This window comes from Oncorhynchus masou, unplaced genomic scaffold (assembly GCF_036934945.1).
Source record: "Oncorhynchus masou masou isolate Uvic2021 unplaced genomic scaffold, UVic_Omas_1.1 unplaced_scaffold_609, whole genome shotgun sequence".
NCBI lineage: Eukaryota > Metazoa > Chordata > Actinopteri > Salmoniformes > Salmonidae > Oncorhynchus > Oncorhynchus masou.
In genome coordinates this window covers 276,360-300,841 of record NW_027012513.1, presented here as the reverse complement: position 1 = coordinate 300,841, position 24,482 = coordinate 276,360, and the positions used below count along the sequence as shown (strand labels likewise).

At 39.4% G+C, this 24,482-nt stretch overlaps 1 pseudogene; it reads right to left on the bottom strand.

Annotated features, from left to right (window-relative positions):
- LOC135536388 (deoxyribose-phosphate aldolase-like) overlaps positions 1 to 18,956 on the bottom strand; it is a 34,497-nt pseudogene extending 15,541 nt beyond the window's left edge.
- Between the last annotated feature and the right edge of the window lie 5,526 nt (positions 18,957 to 24,482).

Below are 24,482 nucleotides of genomic sequence, written 5' to 3'. Positions count from 1 at the left end.
TGAGAGCGTGTGTGAGAGCGTGTGTGTGTCGGAGTAAAATAGCCGCAGTCATAGATTAATAGGCAAAATTATCATTCAATTTCTGGAATCTCATACGCAATTTATAGAACAAGGGAGATTAAGGAGCAAGCAGTGAGACAAAAGCAATGTATTTTAATAATGATCTCTATCCGACCGGCTGACAATTTGGTAGTCAGGCTTATTATGTGACTGGTAGCTAAGTGTACAGTTCAGTGTGTGTGTGTGTGTGTGTGTGTGTGTGTGAGATTTGACAGAGTGTTCATCAGGTTAGCTAAGTACAGAGACAGAGAGTACAGCCTGAACAACAGCGCCCCCACAGGAGAACATGACAAACTGCACCATTTGTAAAAAAAACAACAATATCACTGGGCCTGATTCGCAGGAGAGATGAGCGGAGCGCATTCAACCGGATTTTCACAAATCATTCGTCAACTGAGAGAAATGTGAGTTTGATCCCAAATGTATATAACACTGGCCCTGTGTGTGTGTGTGTGAGTGTGTGTGTGTGTGTGTGTGAGAGAACACTCACCAGCCATCATAGCCACCAGACTAGCCTTGTAGACATTGGTGTAGGTCCCAGCTCTCCTATAGCCAGGATGGACTTCATGTGAGCCTCCCCACAGGCCTCTCTGAACTGACACACCTCATCACATGGCTGAGGAGACAGAGGGCATTTAAATGGACACTGTCATAGCAACACCATAGCTCATAGCCATAGCAACACCATAGCAACATCATAGCATCATATCTCATACTGCCATAGCAACACCATAGCAACATCATAGCTCATACTGCCATAGCAACATCATAGCTCATACTGCCATAGCAACATCATAGCAGCATCATAGTTCATACTGCCATAGCAACATCATAGTTCATACTGCCATAGGAACATCATAGCTCATACTGCCATAGCAACACCATAGCTCATACTGCCATAGCAACACCATAGCAACACCATAGCAACATCATAGCTCATACTGCCATAGCAACACCATAGCAACTCCATAGCTCATACTGCCATAGCAACATCATAGCTCATACTGCCATAGCAACATCATAGCAGCATCATAGTTCATACTGCCATAGCAACATCATAGTTCATACTGCCATAGCAACATCATAGTTCATACTGCCATAGCTCATATTGCCATAGCAACACCATAGCAACATTATAGTTCATACTGCCATAGCAACATCATAGTTCATACTGCCATAGCAACATCATAGCTCAGACTGCCATAGGAACATCATAGTTCATACTGCCATAGCAACACCATAGCTCATACTGCCATAGCAACACCATAGTTCAATCAACCGTTTCCAGCACAATAGTCATTTACAACATTTACAATGTCTACACTGTATTTCTGATCAATTTGATGTTATTTTAATGGACAAAAAAAGGACATTTCTAAGTGACCCCAAAATTTTGAACGACACTATGTTTACATATTCATGTTGACTGACTGTATGTTTACATATTCCTGTTGACTGACTGTATGTTTACATATTCACGTTGACTGACTGTATGTTTACATATTCACGTTGACTGACTGTATGTTTACATATTTGACTGACTGTATGTTTACATATTCACGTTGACTGACTGTATGTTTACATATTCACGTTGACTGACTGTATGTTTACATATTCACGTTGACTGACTGTATGTTTACATATTCACGTTGACTGACTGTATGTTTACATATTCCTGTTGACTGACTGTATGTTTACATATTCACGTTGACTGACTATGTTTACATATTCACGCTGACTGACTGTATGTTTACATATTCACGTTGACTGACTGTATGTTTACATATTCACGTTGACTGACTGTATGTTTACATATTCACGCTGACTGACTGTGTTTACATATTCATGTTGACTGACTATGTTTACAGGCTGTTCTGGAACTAAAGGGTGGTCTTGACACCGGTACTAGCCGGATGTACCTAATAAAGTGTCCGGTGAGTGTCTATTGGGGCGACAGGGTAGCCTAGTGGTTAGAGCGTTGGACTAGTAACCAGGAAGGTTGCAAATTCAAACCCCCGAGCTGACAAGGTACAAATGTGTCGTTCTGCCCCTGAACAGGCAGTTAACCCACTGTTCCTAGGCCGTCATTGAAAATAAGAATTTGTTCTTAACTGACTTGCCTGGTTAAATAAAGGTAAAATTAAATTAAAATACCACACCTTCCCACTGGCCAGTGAGAGCCAGAGTCCTGTTAATGACTATATCTATCTCCATAGCTCCATCCTCTACAGCCATACGGACCTCCTCCAGCCTGGTCTTCAGAGAGGTCTGGCCTGCAGGGAAACCGGTCGCCACTGAGGAGAGGAGGAGCAGGACGGAGAGAGACGCCGCTGAGTCATTATCTATAGTTTTTCCATGTCACAATAGTCTGTTATTTCATTCATGTTGCGGCTGTATGAGCCGTTTTTAATGTGTTATAATTAAGCAACATACACCTGGACTGTCCAACTGTCTCTCTCTCTCTTACCTGAGGCGACAGGTAGGCTGGAGTTGGCTGCTTTCAGTGACTTCACAGCATCAGCCACACGAGATGGGTACACGCACACCGCTGCAGTAGTCACACCTAGATACACAGATACAACCAGAACATATAGGTACTCTTCACTCAATGTCAACACCAAAGATAGGCCTATCATGTGAAACACAAGAGCACGTCTAGTGGGCAAAACCTCTAGTGGACAAAACTAAGGAGCACGTCGCCCTCTAGTGGGCAAAACTAAGGAACACGTCGCCTTCTAGTGGGCAAAACTAAGGAGCACTACCTTCTAGTGGGGCAAACTAAGGAGCACGACCCGCCCTCTAGTGGGGCAACCAACAGAGCACGACCGCCCTCTAGTGGGGCAAACCAAGGAGCAGACGCCCTCTAGTGGGCAAAACTAAGGAGCACGTCGCCCTCTAGTGGGCAAAACAAGGAGCACGTCGCCCTCTAGTGGGGCAAACTAAGGAGCACGTCGCCCTCTAGTGGGCAAACTAAGGAGCACGCCGCCCTCTAGTGGGCAAACTAAGGAGCACGCCGCCCTCTAGTGGGCAAACTAAGGAGCACGCCGCCCTCTAGTGGGCAAACTAAGGAGCACGCCCCTCTAGTGGGCAAACTAAGGAGCACGCCGCCCTCTAGTGGGCAAACTAAGGAGCACGCCCCCCTCTAGTGGGCAAACTAAGGAGCACGCCGCCCTCTAGTGGGCAAACTAAGGAGCACGCCGCCCTCTAGTGGAGTGGGCACGCCCCCCTCTAGTGGGCAAACTAAGGAGCACGCCGCCCTCTAGTGGGCAAAACTAAGGAGCACGCCGCCCTCTAGTGGGCAAACTAAGGAGCACGCCGCCCTCTAGTGGGCAAACTAAGGAGCACGACAGACATGTTAAGTCCCTGAAAAAGGGGAGAAATAATCACATGTTCATTCACAATCGACATAAAATGGCAGCTGCTCTCAGTACGAAGCTATTCTTTGCTACACCCCACCACCTTCGTCCAGACAGACAGACAGACCCCCCACTACCTTCATCCAGACAGACCCCCCACTACCTTCGTCCAGACAGACAGACCCCCCACTACCTTCTTCCAGACAGACCCCCACTACCTTCGTCCAGACAGACAGACAGACCTCCCACTACCTTCGTCCAGACAGACAGACAGACCTCCCACTACCTTCGTCCAGACAGACAGACCCCCCCACTACCTTCTTCCAGACAGACAGACCCCCACTACCTTCTTCCAGACAGACAGACCCCCCACTACCTTCGTCCAGACAGACAGACCCCCCACTACCTTCATCCAGACAGACAGACCCCCACTACCTTCGTCCAGACAGACAGACAGACCCCCCACTACCTTCGTCCAGACAGACAGACCCCCACTACCTTCGTCCAGACAGACAGACAGACCCCCCACTACCTTCATCCAGACAGACAGACCCCCCCCACTACCTTCTTCCAGACAGACAGACCCCCCCCACTACCTTCGTCCAGACAGACAGACCCCCCACTACCTTCGTCCAGACAGACAGACAGACCCCCCACTACCTTCGTCCAGACAGACAGACCCCCCACTACCTTCATCAGACAGACAGACAGACAGACCCCCCACTACCTTCGTCCAGACAGACAGACAGACCCCCCACTACCTTCATCCAGACAGACAGACCCCCCACTACCTTCATCCAGACAGACAGAGACCCCCACTACCTTCATCCATCCAGACAGACAGACCCCCCACTACCTTCGTCCAGACAGACAGACAGACCCCCCACTACCTTCGTCCAGACAGACCCCCACTACCTTCTTCCAGACAGACAGACAGACCCCCCACTACCTTCGTCCAGACAGACAGACCCCCCACTACCTTCGTCCAGACAGACAGACCCCCCACTACCTTCGTCCAGACAGACAGACAGACCCCCACTACCTTCATCCAGACAGACAGACCCCCACTACCTTCGTCCAGACAGACAGACAGACCCCCACTACCTTCGTCCAGACAGACAGACCCCCCACTACCTTCATCCAGACAGACAGACAGACAGACCTCCCACTACCTTCATCCAGACAGACAGACCCCCCCACTACCTTCGTCCAGACAGACAGACAGACCCCCACTACCTTCGTCCAGACAGACAGACCCCCCACTACCTTCATCCAGACAGACAGACCCCCCACTACCTTCATCCAGACAGACAGACCCCCACTACCTTCATCCAGACAGACAGACCCCCACTACCTTCGTCCAGACAGACAGACCCCCCACTACCTTCGTCCAGACAGACAGACCCCCCACTACCTTCGTCCAGACAGACAGACAGACCCCCCACTACCTTCATCCAGACAGACAGACCCCCACTACCTTCGTCCAGACAGACAGACAGACCCCCACTACCTTCGTCCAGACAGACAGACCCCCCACTACCTTCGTCCAGACAGACAGACCCCCCACTACCTTCATCCAGACAGACAGACCCCCACTACCTTCATCCAGACAGACAGACAGACCCCCACTACCTTCGTCCAGACAGACAGACCCCCCACTACCTTCATCCAGACAGACAGACCCCCCACTACCTTCATCCAGACAGACAGACAGTCCCCCCACTACCTTCATCCAGACAGACAGACAGACCCCCACTACCTTCATCCAGACAGACAGACCCCCACTACCTTCATCCAGACAGACAGACCCCCCACTACCTTCATCAGACAGACAGACAGACCCCCCACTACCTTCATCCAGGCAGACAGACCTCCCACTACCTTCGTCCTGCATGTCCATGCTCTTCAGCAGGTCGTAGCGTACGGCTGGGTCCCTTCATACACAGCCGGTGGACGTTCCGGGCGTGTCGTCACCAGCCAGGGTCGTCAGGTCAATACAGGTCACCGCCCGCAGCAGCCACGCCGCCTGGAGACAGAGAGAGAGCATTATGGGTAATGTTGTAACACAGAGTCCGATGTCAACTCATACCGGGTGTTTAACTGTTTGTTCTCAATACAAAGGGCTGGTGTGGACAACACTTCTACACTAGGTAACACACAAAACCATACCAGACATACCTTATTCTGTTAGGATACAAACTGAGAATACAATCCTTATTCTGGAATACTGGAATACATATCCTTATTCTATTAGTAGGATACAAACTGAGAATACTGCATATCCTTATTCTATTAGTAGGATACAAACTGAGAATACTGCATATCCTTATTCTATTAGTAGGATACAAACTGAGAATACTGCATATCCTTATTCTATTAGTAGGATACAAACTGAGAATACTGCATATCCTTATTCTATTAGTAGGATACAAACTGAGAATACTGCATATCCTTATTCTATTAGTAGGATACAAACTGAGAATACTGCATATCCTTATTCTATTAGGATACAAACTGAGAATACTGCATATCCTTATTCTATTAGTAGGATACAAACTGAGAATACTGCATATCCTTATTCTATTAGGATACAAAGGATACAAACTGAGAATACTGCATATCCTTATTCTATTTAGGATGAGAATACATAAACTAGGATACAAACTGAGAATACTGCATATCCTTATTCTATTAGTAGGATACAAACTGAGAATACTGCATATCCTTATTCTATTAGTAGGATACAAACTGAGAATACTGCATATCCTTATTCTATTAGGATACAAACTGAGAATACTGCATATCCTTATTCTATTAGTAGGATACAAACTGAGAATACTGCATATCCTTATTCATAGGATACAAACTGAGAATACTGCATATCCTTATTCTTATACTGCATATCCTTATTCTATTAGTAGGATACAAACTGAGAATACTGCATATCCTTATTCTATTAGTAGGATACAAACTGAGAATACTGCATATCCTTATTCTATTAGTAGGATACAAACTGAGAATACTGCATATCCTTATTCTATTAGTAGGATACAAACTGAGAATACTGCATATCCTTATTCTAAGTAGGATACAAACTGAGAATACTGCATATCCTTATTCTATTAGTAGGATACAAACTGAGAATACTGCATATCCTTATTCTATTAGTAGGATACAAACTGAGAATACTGCATATCCTTATTCTAATAGGATACAAACTGAGAATACTGCATATCCTTATTCTATTAGTAGGATACAAACTGAGAATACTGCATATCCTTATTCTATTAGTAGGATACAAACTGAGAATAATACTTATTCTATTATAGGATACCTGAGAATTATATCCTTATTCTTAGTAGGATACAAACTGAGAATACTGCATATCCTTATTCTATTAGTAGGATACAAACTGAGAATACTGCATATCCTTATTCTATTAGGATACAAACTGAGAATACTGCATATCCTTATTCTATTAGTAGGATACAAACTGAGAATACTGCATATCCTTATTCTATTAGTAGGATACAAACTGAGAATACTGCATATCCTTATTCTATTAGTAGGATACAAACTGAGAATACTGCATATCCTTATTCTATTAGTAGGATACAAACTGAGAATACTGCATATCCTTATTCTATTAGTAGGATACAAACTGAGAATACTGCATATACAAACTGAGAATACTGCATATCCTTATTCTATTAGGATACAAACTGAGAATACTGCATATCCTTATTCTATTAGTAGGATACAAACTGAGAATACTGCATATCCTTATTCTAATAGGATACAAACTGAGAATACTGTATATCCTTATTCTATTAGTAGGATACAAACTGAGAATACTGCATATCCTTATTCTAATAGTAGGATACAAACTGAGAATACTGCATATCCTTATTCTATTAGTAGGATACAAACTGAGAATACTGCATATCCTTATTCTATTAGTAGGATACAAACTGAGAATACTGCATATCCTTATTCTATTAGTAGGATACAAACTGAGAATACTGCATATCCTTATTCTATTAGTAGGATACAAACTGAGAATACTGCATATCCTTATTCTATTAGGATACAAACTGAGAATACTGCATATCCTTATTCTATTAGTAGGATACAAACTGAGAATACTGCATATCCTTATTCTATTAGTAGGATACAAACTGAGAATACTGCATATCCTTATTCTATTAGTAGGATACAAACTGAGAATACTGCATATCCTTATTCTATTAGGATACAAAGGATACTGCATATCCTTAAACTGAGAATACTGCATATCCTTATTCTAATAGTAGGATACAAACTGAGAATACTGCATATCCTTATTCTATTAGTAGGATACAAACTGAGAATACTGCATATCCTTATTCTATTAGTAGGATACAAACTGAGAATACTGTATATCCTTATTCTATTAGGATACAAACTGAGAATACTGCATATCCTTATTCTATTAGTAGGATACAAACTGAGAATACTGCATATCCTTATTCTATTAGTAGGATACAAACTGAGAATACTGCATATCCTTATTCTATTAGTAGGATACAAACTGAGAATACTGCATATCCTTATTCTATAGTAGATAGGATACAAACTGAGAATACTGCATATCCTTATTCTATTAGTAGGATACAAACTGAGAATACTGCATATCCTTATTCTATTAGTAGGATACAAACTGAGAATACTGCATATCCTTATTCTATTAGTAGGATACAAACTGAGAATACTGCATATCCTTATTCTATAGGATACAAACTGAGAATACTTATCCTTATTCTATTAGTAGGATACAAACTGAGAATACTGCATATCCTTATTCTATTAGTAGGATACAAACTGAGAATACTGCATATCCTTATTCTATTAGTAGGATACAAACTGAGAATACTGCATATCCTTATTCTATTAGTAGGATACAAACTGAGAATACTGCATATCCTTATTCTATTAGTAGGATACAAACTGAATAGAATCCTTACTGATACAAACTGAGAATATATCCTTATTCTATTAGTAGGATACAAACTGAGAATACTGCATATCCTTATTCTATTAGTAGGATACAAACTGAGAATACTGCATATCCTTATTCTATTAGTAGGATACAAACTGAGAATACTGCATATCCTTATTCTATAGGATACAAACTGAGAATACTGCATATCCTTATTCTATTAGTAGGATACAAACTGAGAATACTGCATATCCTTATTCTATTAGTAGGATACAAACTGAGAATCCTTAATATCCTTATTCATATCAAACTGAGAATACTGCATATCCTTATTCTATTAGTAGGATACAAACTGAGAATACTGCATATCCTTATTCTATTAGTAGGATACAAACTGAGAATACTGCTAATATAGGATACAAACTGAGAATTATATCCTTATTTAGTAGGATACAAACTGAGAATACTGCATATCCTTATTCTTATTAGTAGGATACAAACTGAGAATACTGCATATCCTTATTCTATTAGTAGGATACAAACTGAGAATACTGCATATCCTTATTCTATTAGTAGGATACAAACTGAGAATACTGCATATCCTTATTCTATTAGATAGGATACAAACTGAGAATACTGCATATCCTTATTCTATTAGTAGGATACAAACTGAGAATACTGCATATCCTTATTCTATTAGTAGGATACAAACTGAGAATACTGCATATCCTTATTCTATTAGTAGGATACAAACTGAGAATACTGCATATCCTTATTCTATTAGTAGGATACAAACTGAGAATACTGCATATCCTTATTCTATTAGTAGGATACAAACTGAGAATACTGCATATCCTTATTCTATTAGTAGGATACAAACTGAGAATACTGCATATCCTTATTCTATTAGTAGGATACAAACTGAGAATACTGCATATCCTTATTCTATTAGTAGGATACAAACTGAGAATACTGCATATCCTTATTCTATTAGTAGGATACAAACTGAGAATACTGCATATCCTTATTCTATTAGTAGGATACAAACTGAGAATACTGCATATCCTTATTCTATTAGTAGGATACAAACTGAGAATACTGCATATCCTTATTCTATTAGTAGGATACAAACTGAGAATACTGCATATCCTTATTCTATTAGGATACAAACTGAGAATACTGCATATCCTTATTCTATTAGTAGGATACAAACTGAGAATACTGCATATCCTTATTCTATTAGTAGGATACAAACTGAGAATACTGCATATCCTTATTCTATTAGTAGGATACAAACTAGGATACAAACTGAGAATACTGCATATCCTTATTCTATTAGTAGGATACAAACAAACTGCATATCCTTATTCTATTAGAGGATACTGAGAATACATATCCTTATTCTATTAGTAGGATACAAACTGAGAATACTGCATATCCTTATTCTATTAGTAGGATACAAACTGAGAATACTGCATATCCTTATTCTATTAGTAGGATACAAACTGAGAATACTGCATATCCTTATTCTATTAGTAGGATACAAACTGAGAATACTGCATATCCTTATTCTATTAGTAGGATACAAACTGAGAATACTGCATATCCTTATTCTATTAGTAGGATACAAACTGAGAATACTGCATATCCTTATTCTATTAGTAGGATACAAACTGAGAATACTGCATATCCTTATTCTATTAGTAGGATACAAACTGAGAATACTGCATATCCTTATTCTATTAGTAGGATACAAACTGAGAATACTGCATATCCTTATTCTATTAGTAGGATACAAACTGAGAATACTGCATATCCTTATTCTATTAGTAGGATACAAACTGAGAATACTGCATATCCTTATTCTATTAGTAGGATACAAACTGAGAATACTGCATATCCTTATTCTATTAGTAGGATACAAACTGAGAATACTGCATATCCTTATTCTATTAGTAGGATACAAACTGAGAATACTGCATATCCTTATTTTATTAGTAGGATACAAACTGAGAATACTGCATATCCTTATTCTATTAGTAGGATACAAACTGAGAATACTGCATATCCTTATTCTATTAGTAGGATACAAACTGAGAATACTGTATATCCTTATTCTATTAGTAGGATACAAACTGAGAATACTGCATATCCTTATTCTATTAGTAGGATACAAACTGAGAATACTGCATATCCTTATTCTATTAGTAGGATACAAACTGAGAATACTGGATACAAACTGAGAATATCCTTATTCTATTAGTAGGATACAAACTGAGAATACTGCATATCCTTATTCTATTAGTAGGATACAAACTGAGAATACTGCATATCCTTATTCTATTAGTAGGATACAAACTGAGAATACTATTATATCCTTATTCTATTAGTAGGATACAAACTGAGAATACTGCATATCCTTATTCTATTAGTAGGATACAAACTGAGAATACTGCATATCCTTATTCTATTAGTAGGATACAAACTGAGAATACTGCATATCCTTATTCTATTAGTAGGATACAAACTGAGAATACTGCATATCCTTATTCTACAAACTTAGTAGGATACAAACTGAGAATACTGCATATCCTTATTCTATTAGTAGGATACAAACTGAGAATACTGCATATCCTTATCCTTATACTGCATATCCTTATTCTATTAGTAGGATACAAACTGAGAATACTGCATATCCTTATTCTATTAGTAGGATACAAACTGAGAATACTGCATATCCTTATTCTATTAGTAGGATACAAACTGAGAATACTGCATATCCTTATTCTATTAGTAGGATACAAACTGAGAATACTGCATATCCTTATTCTATTAGTAGGATACAAACTGAGAATACTGCATATCCTTATTCTATTAGTAGGATACAAACTGAGAATACTGCATATCCTTATTCTATTAGTAGGATACAAACTGAGAATACTGCATATCCTTATTCTATTAGTAGGATACAAACTGAGAATACTGCATATCCTTATTCTATTAGGATACAAACTGAGGATCCTTATTCAAACTGAGAATACTGCATATCCTTATTCTATTAGTAGGATACAAACTGAGAATACTGCATATCCTTATTCTATTAGTAGGATACAAACTGAGAAACTGAGATACAAACTACTGCATATCCTTATTCTATTAGTAGGATACAAACTGAGAATACTGCATATCCTTATTCTATTAGTAGGATACAAACTGAGAATACTGCATATCCTTATTCTATTAGTAGGATACAAACTGAGAATACTGCATATCCTTATTCTATTAGTAGGATACAAACTGAGAATACTGCATATCCTTATTCTATTAGTAGGATACAAACTGAGAATACTGCATATCCTTATTCTATTAGTAGGATACAAACTGAGAATACTGCATATCCATATCCTTATTCTATTAGTAGGATACAAACTGAGAATACTGCATATCCTTATTCTATTAGTAGGATACAAACTGAGAATACTGCATATCCTTATTCTATTAGTAGGATACAAACTGAGAATACTGCATATCCTTATTCTATTAGTAGGATACAAACTGAGAATACTGCATATCCTTATTCTATTAGTAGGATACAAACTGAGAATACTGCATATCCTTATTCTATTAGTAGGATACAAACTGAGAATACTGCATATCCTTATTCTATTAGTAGGATACAAACTGAGAATACTGCATATCCTTATTCTATTAGTAGGATACAAACTGAGAATATATCCTTATTCTTAGTAGGATACAAACTGAGAATACTGCATATCCTTATTCTATTAGTAGGATACAAATGAGAACATATCCTTATTCTATTAGTAGGATACAAACTGAGAATACTGCATATCCTTATTCTATAGGATACAAACTGAGAATACTGCATATCCTTATTCTATTAGTAGGATACAAACTGAGAATAGCATATCCTTATTCTATTAGTAGGATACAAACTGAGAATACTGCATATCCTTATTCTATTAGTAGGATACAAACTGAGAATACTGCATATCCTTATTCTATTAGTAGGATACAAACTGAGAATACTTATTCTATAGGATACAAACCTTATATCTATTAGTAGGATACAAACTGAGAATACTGCATATCCTTATTCTATTAGTAGGATAGCATATCCTTATTCTATTAGATACAAACTGAGAATACTGCATATCCTTATTCTATTAGTAGGATACAAACTGAGAATACTGCATATCCTTATTCTATTAGTAGGATACAAACTGAGAATACTGCATATCCTTATTCTATTAGTAGGATACAAACTGAGAATACTGCATATCCTTATTCTATTAGTAGGATACAAACTGAGAATACTGCATATCCTTATATCCTGAGAATTATTCTATTAGTAGGATACAAACTGAGAATACTGCATATCCTTATTCTATTAGTAGGATACAAACTGAGAATACTGCATATCCTTATTCTATTAGTAGGATACAAACTGAGAATACTGTAGGATACAAACTGAGAATACTGCATATCCTTATTCTATTAGTAGGATACAAACTGAGAATACTGCATATCCTTATTCTATTAGTAGGATACAAACTGAGAATACTGCATATCCTTATTCTATTAGATACAAACTGAGAATACTGCATATCCTTATTCTATTAGTAGGATACAAACTGAGAATACTGCATATCCTTATTCTATTAGTAGGATACAAACTGAGAATACTGCATATCCTTATTCTATTAGTAGGATACAAACTGAGAATACTGCATATCCTTATTCTATTAGTAGGATACAAACTGAGAATACTGCATATCCTTATTCTATTAGTAGGATACAAACTGAGAATACTGCATATCCTTATTCTATTAGTAGGATACAAACTGAGAATACTGCATATCCTTATTCTATTAGTAGATACAAACTGAGAATACTGCATATCCTTATTCTATTAGTAGGATACAAACTGAGAATACTGCATATCCTTATTCTATTAGTAGGATACAAACTGAGAATACTGCATATCCTTATTCTATTAGTAGGATACAAACTGAGAATATACAAACTGAGAATATCATATCCTTATTCTATTAGTAGGATACAAACTGAGAATACTGCATATCCTTATTCTATTAGTAGGATACAAACTGAGAATACTGCATATCCTTATTCTATTAGTAGGATACAAACTGAGAATACTGCATATCCTTATTCTATTAGTAGGATACAAACTGAGAATACTGCATATCCTTATTCTATTAGTAGGATACAAACTGAGAGAATACTTATTCTATTAGGATATCCTTATTCTATTAGTAGGATACAAACTGAGAATACTGCATATCCTTATTCTATTAGTAGGATACAAACTGAGAATACTGCATATCCTTATTCTATTAGTAGGATACAAACTGCATATCCTTATTCTATTAGTAGGATACAAACTGAGAATACTGCATATCCTTATTCTATTAGTAGGATACAAACTGAGAATACTGCATATCCTTATTCTATTAGTAGGATACAAACTGAGAATACTGCATATCCTTATTCTATTAGTAGGATACAAACTGAGAATACTGCATATCCTTATTCTATTAGTAGGATACAAACTGAGAATACTGCATATCCTTATTCTATTAGTAGGATACAAACTGAGAATACTGCATATCCTTATTCTATTAGTAGGATACAAACTGAGAATACTGCATATCCTTATTCTATTAGTAGGATACAAACTGAGAATACTGCATATCCTTATTCTATTAGTAGGATACAAACTGAGAATACTGCATATCCTTATTCTATTAGTAGGATACAAACTGAGAATACTGCATATCCTTATTCTAATAGTAGGATACAAACTGAGAATTATATCCTTATTCTATTAGTAGGATACAAACTGAGAATAGAATACAAACTGCATATCCTTATTCTATTAGTAGGATACAAACTGAGAATACTGCATATCCTTATTCTATTAGTAGGATACAAACTGAGAATACTGCATATCCTTATTCTAGGATACAAACTGAGAATACTGCATATCCTTATTCTATTAGTAGGATACAAACTGAGAATACTGCATATCCTTATTCTATTAGTAGGATACAAACTGAGAATACTGCATATCCTTATTCTATTAGCATATCCTTATTCTATTAGAAAATACTACATATCCTTATAGGATACAAACTGAGAATACTGCATATCCTTATTTATAGTAGGATACAAACTATCCTTATTCTAGTAGGATACAAACTGAGAATACTGCATATCCTTATTCTATTAGTAGGATACAAACTGAGAATACTGCATATCCTTATTCTATACAAACTATACTGCATATCCTTATTCTATTAGTAGGATACAAACTGAGAATACTGCATATCCTTATTCTATTAGTAGGATACAAACTGAGAATACTGCATATCCTTATTCTATTAGTAGGATACAAACTGAGAATACTGCATATCCTTATTCTATTAGTAGGATACAAACTGAGAATAGAATCCTTATTCTATTAGTAGGATACAAACTGAGAATACCATATCCTTATTCTATTAGTAGGATACAAACTGAGAATACTGCATATCCTTATTCTATTAGTAGGATACAAACTGAGAATACTGCATATCCTTATTCTATTAGTAGGATACAAACTGAGAATACTGCATATCCTTATTCTATTAGTAGGATACAAACTGAGAATACTGCATATCCTTATTCTATTAGTAGGATACAAACTGAGAATACTGCATATCCTTATTCTATTAGTAGGATACAAACTGAGAATACTGCATATCCTTATTCTATTAGGATACAAACTGAGAATACTGCATATCCTTATTCTATTAGCATATCCTTAGGATACAAACTGAGAATACTGCATATCCTTATTCTATTAGTAGGATACAAACTGAGAATACTGCATATCCTTATTCTATTAGTAGGATACAAACTGAGAATACTGCATATCCTTATTCCTTATATCTTATTCTTAGTAGGATACAAACTGAGAATACTGCATATCCTTATTCTATTAGTAGGATACAAACTGAGAATACTGCATATCCTTATTCTATTAGTAGGATACAAACTGAGAATACTGCATATCCTTATTCTATTAGTAGGATACAAACTGAGAATACTGCATATCCTTATTCTATTAGTAGGATACAAACTGAGAATACTGCATATCCTTATTCTATAGGATACAAACTGAGAATACTGCATATCCTTATTCTATTAGTAGGATACAAACTGAGAATACTGCATATCCTTATTCTATTAGGATACAAACTGAGAATACATATCCTTACTAGGATACAAACTGAGAATACTGCATATCCTTATTCTATTAGTAGGATACAAACTGAGAATACTGCATATCCTTATTCTATTAGTAGGATACAAACTGAGAATACTGCATATCCTTATTCTATTAGTAGGATACAAACTGAGAATACTGCATATCCTTATTCTATTAGTAGGATACAAACTGAGAATACTGCATATCCTTATTCATATCCTTATTCTATTAGTAGGATACAAACTGAGAATACTGCATATCCTTATTCTATTAGTAGGATACAAACTGAGAATACTGCATATCCTTAATTAGTAGGATACAAACTGAGAATACTGCATATCCTTATTCTATTAGTAGGATACAAACTGAGAATACTGCATATCTTATTCTTAGTAGGATACAAACTGAGAATACTGCATATCCTTATTCTATAGTAGGATACAAACTGAGAATACTGCATATCCTTATTCTATTAGTAGGATACAAACTGAGAATACTGCATATCCTTATTCTATTAGTAGGATACAAACTGAGAATACTGCATATCCTTATTCTATTAGTAGGATACAAACTGAGAATACTGCATATCCTTATTCTATTAGTAGGATACAAACTGAGAATACTGCATATCCTTATTCTATTAGTAGGATACAAACTGAGAATACTGCATATCCTTATTCTATTAGTAGGATACAAACTGAGAATACTGCATATCCTTATTCTATTAGTAGGATACAAACTGAGAATACTGCATATCCTTATTCTATTAGTAGGATACAAACTGAGAATACTGCATATCCTTATTCTATTAGTAGGATACAAACTGAGAATACTGCATATCCTTATTCTATTAGTAGGATACAAACTGAGAATACTGCATATCCTTATTCTATTAGTAGGATACAAACTGAGAATACTGCATATCCTTATTCTAGGATTGAGAATAGGATACAAACTGAGAATACTGCATATCCTTATTCTATTAGTAGGATACAAACTGAGAATACTGCATATCCTTATTCTATTAGTAGGATACAAACTGAGAATACTGCATATCCTTATTCTATTAGTAGGATACAAACTGAGAATACTGCATATCCTTATCCTTATTCTATTAGTAGGATACAAACTGAGAATGAGAATACTGAATATATCCTTATTCTATAGTAGGATACAAACTGAGAATACTGCATATCCTTATTCTGAGAATACTGCATATCCTTATTAGATAGGATACAAACTGAGAATACTGCATATCCTTATTCTATAGGATACAAACTGAGAATACATATCCTTATTCTATTAATAGGATACAAACTGAGAATACTGCATATCCTTATTCTATAGTAGGATACAAACTGAGAATACTGCATATCCTTATTCTATTAGGATACAAACTGAGAATACTGCATATCCTTATTCTATTAGTAGGATACAAACTGAGAATACTGCATATCCTTATTCTATTAGTAGGATACAAACTGAGAATACTGTATATCCTTATTCTATTAGTAGGATACAAACTGAGAATACTGCATATCCTTATTCTAATAGGATACAAACTGAGAATACTGCATATCCTTATTCTATTAGGATACAAACTGAGAATACTGCATATCCTTATTCTATTAGGATACAAACTGAGAATACTGCATATCCTTATTCTATTAGTAGGATACAAACTGAGAATACTGCATATCCTTATTCTAATAGGATATATCCTTATTCTAATAGGATACAAACTGAGAATACTGTATATCCTTATTCTATTAGTAGGATACAAACTGAGAATACTGCATATCCTTATTCTAATAGTGAGGATACAAACTATTAGTAATACAAACTGAGCATATCCTTATTCTATTAGTAGGATACAAACTGAGAATACTGCATATCCTTATTCTATTATAGGATACAAACTGAGAATACTGCATATCCTTATTCTACAAATTAGTAGGATACAAACTGAGAATACTGCATATCCTTATTCTATTAGGATACATAAACTGAGAATACTGCATATCTTATTTATTCTAGGATTAGGATACAAACTGAGAATACTGTATATCCTTATTCTAATAGGATACAAACTGAGAATACTGCATATCCTTATTCTATTAGGATACAAACTGAGAATACTGCATATCCTTATTCTATTAGTAGGATACAAACTGAGAATACTGCATATCCTTATTCTATTAGTAGGATACAAACTGAGCACCACTTCATCTTGTGTGTCTTATAGGAAAACATTGGAGATGAAGGTATTACACACACAAGCTAAACCCCAAAAGCTAAACCTCAAAAGCTCCTCCTACCTGCCACTGTTTCTTGTTCTTATTGCGTCCTTGGATCTGCTGAGCTCTCTTCAGCACTGCCTGGGTGTTCACCCGCACCTTGGACACCCATTCCAGGTCTGACACACACACACACACACACACAGTGGTGGAATAAATACCCAATAGGCAAACTTTAGTACAAGTAAAGAGAAGTTTATATATACACGTTGGCCCATTTCTCACCGAATCCACTATTCTGTTCAGATATCTACCGAATATCATGTAGGCTTACAGTAGTTAACAACCGATGGTTAGGCCTGCATCGAAAGGTTTTCCGGGATTTTAGTACAGTCAGACCACAAAGAGATCACTGATAGTCACGTGATTCACCCTGGCTGCGCTGAGTGTCGTGTGAAACATATTATCCAGGACGTCATGAGTCAAGACCACCAACATTCAGTAATTCAGCACGTAACGTTAACTAACTACTATCTTTACGGTGTTCACTCGACACGATACAAAGTATCTCTGGTCTCTGCATGTTACTGAACTAACGTTAGATAAATATTTTCAACACGTTGACAGACAATGTGCAGTGACTGTAATATGAGAGCGGTAACCTTAGTTCTTACATACATTTGTTAGAAACCAAACTCCTCCTGTTAGGCCTAAGTGTCACAGTCAAAACATTCATTATCAAAAATGTCCTAAACATAAAACACTACGGTAGTAGCTTGAGTTGATACTAGCTAGCTGCACATGCTAACACAATCGATAGCTATTTCGCTGGATTTGACTAATGTTAAACATGTATTTCCCACAATAAAGAAGCCAGTCTTACCAAGGGGCATGCCCGGGTTTCTTGCAGACATGGTTACCGACGATTTAACGATCAAACGGAGTTATTTTTCCATCGGATTCACCTAGCAAGCTAGCAGAGTTTACAGTCCATGGACCTCTTCCTGAATGTATAGTTACCGCCCCTCTCAATCCACCAATCACGGTTCAGCTCGAAATGGCGTCATAAGATGTGCGATTGAAGGAACATCATCAATTTAAAAAAAGATGAGTGACATATTTTCAATTATAATATATATTTTTTCAGAAGAATGTTTTAACCCAAAGTTCTACTTATACATTCTGTATTTATTATGTCAATAATACATTTATTGTGTCAATGTATTTATTGTGTTAATTTCAATTTATGGTGTCAATATATTTTTGTGTCAATTTCAATTTATTGTGTCAATATATTTATTGTGTCAATTTCAATTTATTGTGTCAATATATTTATTGTGTCAATTTAAATTTATTGTGTCAATGTATTTATTGTGTTAATTTCAATTTATGGTGTCAATATATTTATTGTGTCAATTTCAATTTATTGTGTCAATATATTTATTGTGTCAATATACTTATTGTGGCAATAATAAATGTATTGTGTCAATATTTATTGTGTTAATTTCAATTTATTGTGTCAATATTCAAAAATCAAAGCAATCGATTTAACCAGGCTATTTCTTAGTCCTTCATGTAAGATCTTGGATATCAACTGGACTCCAACACATTTATTGCAAGACTCACTAACCACATTATTTTTGTTGTTCCTGCCAAGACGGGACATCCTTCAACCGTTGCCAAAGCCAGAACATGACCAGAATAGTATGCGACAAGCTGAGACTTTTTACCACACTGACTGAAACCACACATTTTTATTTTTCCTTTATTTAACTAGGCAAGTCAGTTAAGAACACATTCTTATTTTCAATGACGATGAGGAACAGTGGGTTAACTGCCTGTTCAGGGGCAGAACGACAGATTTGTACCTTGTCAGCTCAGGGGTTTGAACTTACAAACCTTCCGGTTACTAGTCCAACGCTCTAACCACTAAGCTACCCTGCCGCCTCTACACTCTAACACTAGGCTACGCCGCTGCCTCTACACTCTAACCACTAGGCTACACTGCCGCCTCTACACTCTAACCACTAGGCTACGCTGCCGCCTCTACACTCTAACCACTAGGCTACACTGCCGCCCCTCCACTCTAACCACTAGGATACCCTGCCACCCCTCCACTCTAACCACTAGGCTACACTGCCACCCCTACACTCTAACCACTAGGCTACGCTGCCGCCTCTACACTCTAACCATTAGGCTACACTGCCGCCCCTGCCAGAGCAGTCAACCACCGAGATTCCAACATTCTATGGGCCCACCAGAAGTAATACAGGCTCGAATGAACACCAGACCTGGCCTGGGATGCGTCCCCATCCTAAATGGCACTCTGTTCCCATACAGTGCACTACTTTTGACCAGGGCCCACTGTAAAGGGGATAGGGTGATACACTCTAACCTGACTGGAGTCAGATCTGAGAGGATCAGGAGTGAATGCTTTACCTCTAACCACTGGTAGGTAATCAGTGACTCAATCAGTAATTAACATGATGAAAGGAGACTGACAGGCCAACTGCAGAGAGAGAGAGAGAGAGAGGGACAGAGCAGTCAATCTGAGAGAGATTCCAACATTCTATGGGCCCACCCAGAAGACAGTATGTAGGCTACGAATGAACACCAGACCTGGCCTGGGAGGGACGTCCCCATCCTAAATGGCACTCTGTTCAGGAAGGGAGAGAGACCTATACAGTGCACTACTTTTGACCAGGGAGGGACTGTAAAGGGGATAGGGTGATATTTGAGGGAGAGAGAAGGGGAGACCTGACCTGGAGTCAGATCTGAGAGGATCAGGGGAGGAATGCTTTATTGCCATTACAGACACTGGTGAGGGACATCTCATTGGGTAATCAGTGACTCAATCAGTAATTAACATGATGAAAGGAGACAGAGAGAGAGAGAGGGTGAGGGACAGGCCAGGGGAGAGAGAGGAGAGAGAGAGAGAGAGAGAGAGGTGAGGGACAGAGAGAAGGGGAGGAAGAGAGAGAGAGACAGAGAGAGAGGGTGAGGGACAGAGAGAGAGAGGGGTGAGGGACAGAGAGAGGGGAGAGAGAGGGACAGGGGGGTGAGACAGAGAGAAGGGGAGGAAGGGAGAGAGAGACAGAGAGAGAGACAGAGAGAGAGAGGTGAGGGGGAGAGGGACAGAGAGAGGGGGTGAGGGACAGAGAGAGGGGGAGAGAGAGAGAGAGAGAGGGGTGAGGGACAGAGAGAAGGGGGGGAGAGAGGAGAGACAGGAGAGAGAGGGGTGAGGGACAGAGAGAGAGAGGGGGTGAGGGGGTGAGGGACAGAGAGAAGGGGGAAGAGAGAGAGAGAGGAGGGGTGAGGGACAGAGGGGGGGGGAGAGAGAGAGAGAGAGAGAGGGGTGAGGGACAGAGAGAGACAGGAGGAGAGGGTGAGGGACAGGGACAGAGAGAAGGGGGGTGAGGGACAGGAGGAGGAAGAGGAGAGAGAGAGAGAGACAGAGAGAGAGGGACAGAGAGAAGGGGGGGAGAGAGAGGGACAGTGAGGGACAGAGAAGGGGGGGGAGAGAGAGAGAGAGGGGTGAGGGACAGAGAGAAGGGGAGGAAGGGGAGAGAGAGAGGGGGTGAGGGACAGAGAGAGGGGAGGAAGGGGAGAGGGACAGAGAGAGAGAGGGGTGAGGGACAGAGAGAAGGGGAGGAAGGGAGAGAGAGACAGAGAGAGAGAGGGGTGAGGGACAGAGAGAAGGGGGGAAGGGAGTGAGGGACAGAGAGAAGGGGGGGAGAGAGAGAGAGAGAAGGGGGTGAGGGACAGAGAACGGGAGGAAGAGAGAGAGAGAGAGAGAGAGAGAGAGGGGGTGAGGGACAGAGAGAAGGGGAGGAAGAGAGAGAGAAATAGAGGGGTGAGGGAGAGAGAGGAGAAGAGAGAGAGAGAGGGGTGAGGGACAGAGAGAGGGGGAAGGGAGAGAGAGAGAAGGGGGAGAGAAAGAGAGAGGAGAGAGAGAGAATGAGTAAGAGAGAGAGAGAGAGAATGAGTGAGCGAGAGAGAAAGAATGAGTGAGCGAGAGAGAGAGAGAGATTTGTACTTTAACCATTTGCACATAATATGACATTTGTTATGTCTCTATTATTTTGGAACGTCTGTGAGTGTAATGTTTACTGTTCATTTTTATTGTTTATTTCACTTTTGTATATTATCTACTGCACTTGCTTTGGCAATGTTAACATATGTTCCCCATGCCAATAAAGCCCCCTGAATTGAGTTGAATTGGTGTTTATACTATTGTTTGTACAGATGAACGTGGTACCTTCAGGCATTTGGAAATTGCTCCCAAGGATGAACCAGACTTATGCAGGTCTACAATTATTTTTCTGAGGTCTTGGCTGATTTCTTTTGATTTTCCCATGATGTCAAACAAAGATGCACTGAGTTTGAAGGTAGGCCTTGAAATATATCCACAGGTGCACCTCCAATTGACTAAAATTATGTTATTTAGCCTATCAGAAGCTTCTAAAGCCATGACGTAATTTTCTGGAATTTTCCAAGCTGTTTATAGGCACAGTCAACTTGGTGTATGTAAACTTCTGACTCACTGGAATTGGTGGAGGCGAGTGACAGTGACTATAGTTCCGGGTACTGGGGGGAGGCTAGTAACAGTGACTATAGTTCAGGGTACTGGGGGAGGCTAGTAACAGTGACTATAGTTCAGGGTACTGGGGGAGGCTAGTAACAGTGACTATAGTTCAGGGTACTGGGGAGGCTAGTAACAGTGACTATAGTTCAGGGTACTGGGGGAGGCTAGTAACAGTGACTATAGTTCAGGGTACTGGGGGAGGATAGTAACAGTGACTATAGTTCAGGGTACTGGGGGAGGATAGTAACAGTGACTATAGTTCAGGGTACTGGGGGGAGGCTAGTAACAGTGACTATAGTTCAGGGTACTGGGGGGAGGCTAGTGACAGTGACTATAGTTCAGAGTACTGGGTGGAGGATAGTAACAGAGACTACAGTTCAGGGTACTGGGGGGAGACTAGTAACAGTGACTATAGTTCAGGGTACTGGGTGGAGGCTAGTAACAGTGACTATAGTTCAGGGTACTGGGGGAGGCTAGTAACAGTGACTATAGTTCAGGGTACTGGGTGGAGGCTAGTAACAGTGACTATAGTTCAGGGTACTGGGGGGAGGCTAGTAACAGTGACTATAGTTCAGGGTACTGGGCGGAGGCTAGTCACAGTGACTATAGTTCAGGGTACTGGGTGAGACTAGTAACAGTGACTATAGTTCAGGGCAGGGTACTGGGGGGAGGCTAGTAACAGTGACTATAGTTCAGGGTACTGGGGGAGGCTAGTAACAGTGACTATAGTTCAGGGCAGGGTACTGGGGGGAGACTAGTAACAGTGACTATAGTTCAGGGTACTGGGGGAGGCTAGTTACAGTGACTATAGTTCAGGGTACTGGGGGGAGGCTAGTAACAGTGACTATAGTTCAGGGTACTGGGGGAGGCTAGTAACAGTGACTATAGTTCAGGGTACTGGGGGAGGCTAGTAACAGTGACTATAGTTCAGGGTACTGGGGGAGGCTAGTAACAGTGACTATAGTTCAGGGTACTGGGGGAGACTAGTAACAGTGACTATAGTTCAGGGTACTGGGGGAGGCTAGTAACAGTGACTATAGTTCAGGGTACTGGGGGAGACTAGTAACAGTGACTATAGTTCAGGGTACTGGGGGAGACTAGTAACAGTGACTGTAGTTCAGGGTACTGGGGGAGGCTAGTAACAGTGACTATAGTTCAGGGTACTGGGGGAGGCTAGTAACAGTGACTATAGTTCAGGGTACTGGGGGGGAGGACTAGTAACAGTGACTATAGTTCAGGGTACTGGGGGAGACTAGTAACAGTGACTATAGTTCAGGGTACTGGGGGAGACTAGTAACAGTGACTATAGTTCAGGGTACTGGGGGAGGCTAGTAACAGTGACTATAGTTCAGGGTACTGGGTGGAGGCTAGTAACAGTGACTATAGTTCAGGGTACTGGGTGGAGGCTAGTAACAGTGACTATAGTTCAGGGTACTGGGGGAGACTAGTAACAGTGACTATAGTTCAGGGTACTGGGTGGAGGCTAGTAACAGTGACTACTGGGGGAGGCTAGTAACAGTGACTATAGTTCAGGTACTGGGGGAGGCTGGGTACTCAGGGGGGGGAGGCTAGTAACAGTGACTATAGTTCAGGGTACTGGGGGGAGGCTAGTAACAGTGACTATAGTTCAGGGTACTGGGGGGAGACTAGTAACAGTGACTATAGTTCAGGGTACTGGGGGAGACTAGTAACAGTGACTATAGTTCAGGGTACTGGGGGAGGCTAGTAACAGTGACTATAGTTCAGGGTACTGGGTGGAGGCTAGTAACAGTGACTATAGTTCAGGGTACTGGGGGAGACTAGTAACAGTGACTATAGTTCAGGGTACTGGGGGAGGCTAGTAACAGTGACTATAGTTCAGGGTACTGGGTGGAGGCTAGTAACAGTGACTATAGTTCAGGGTACTGGGGGAGGCTAGTAACAGTGACTATAGTTCAGGGTACTGGGGGGAGACTAGTAACAGTTACTATAG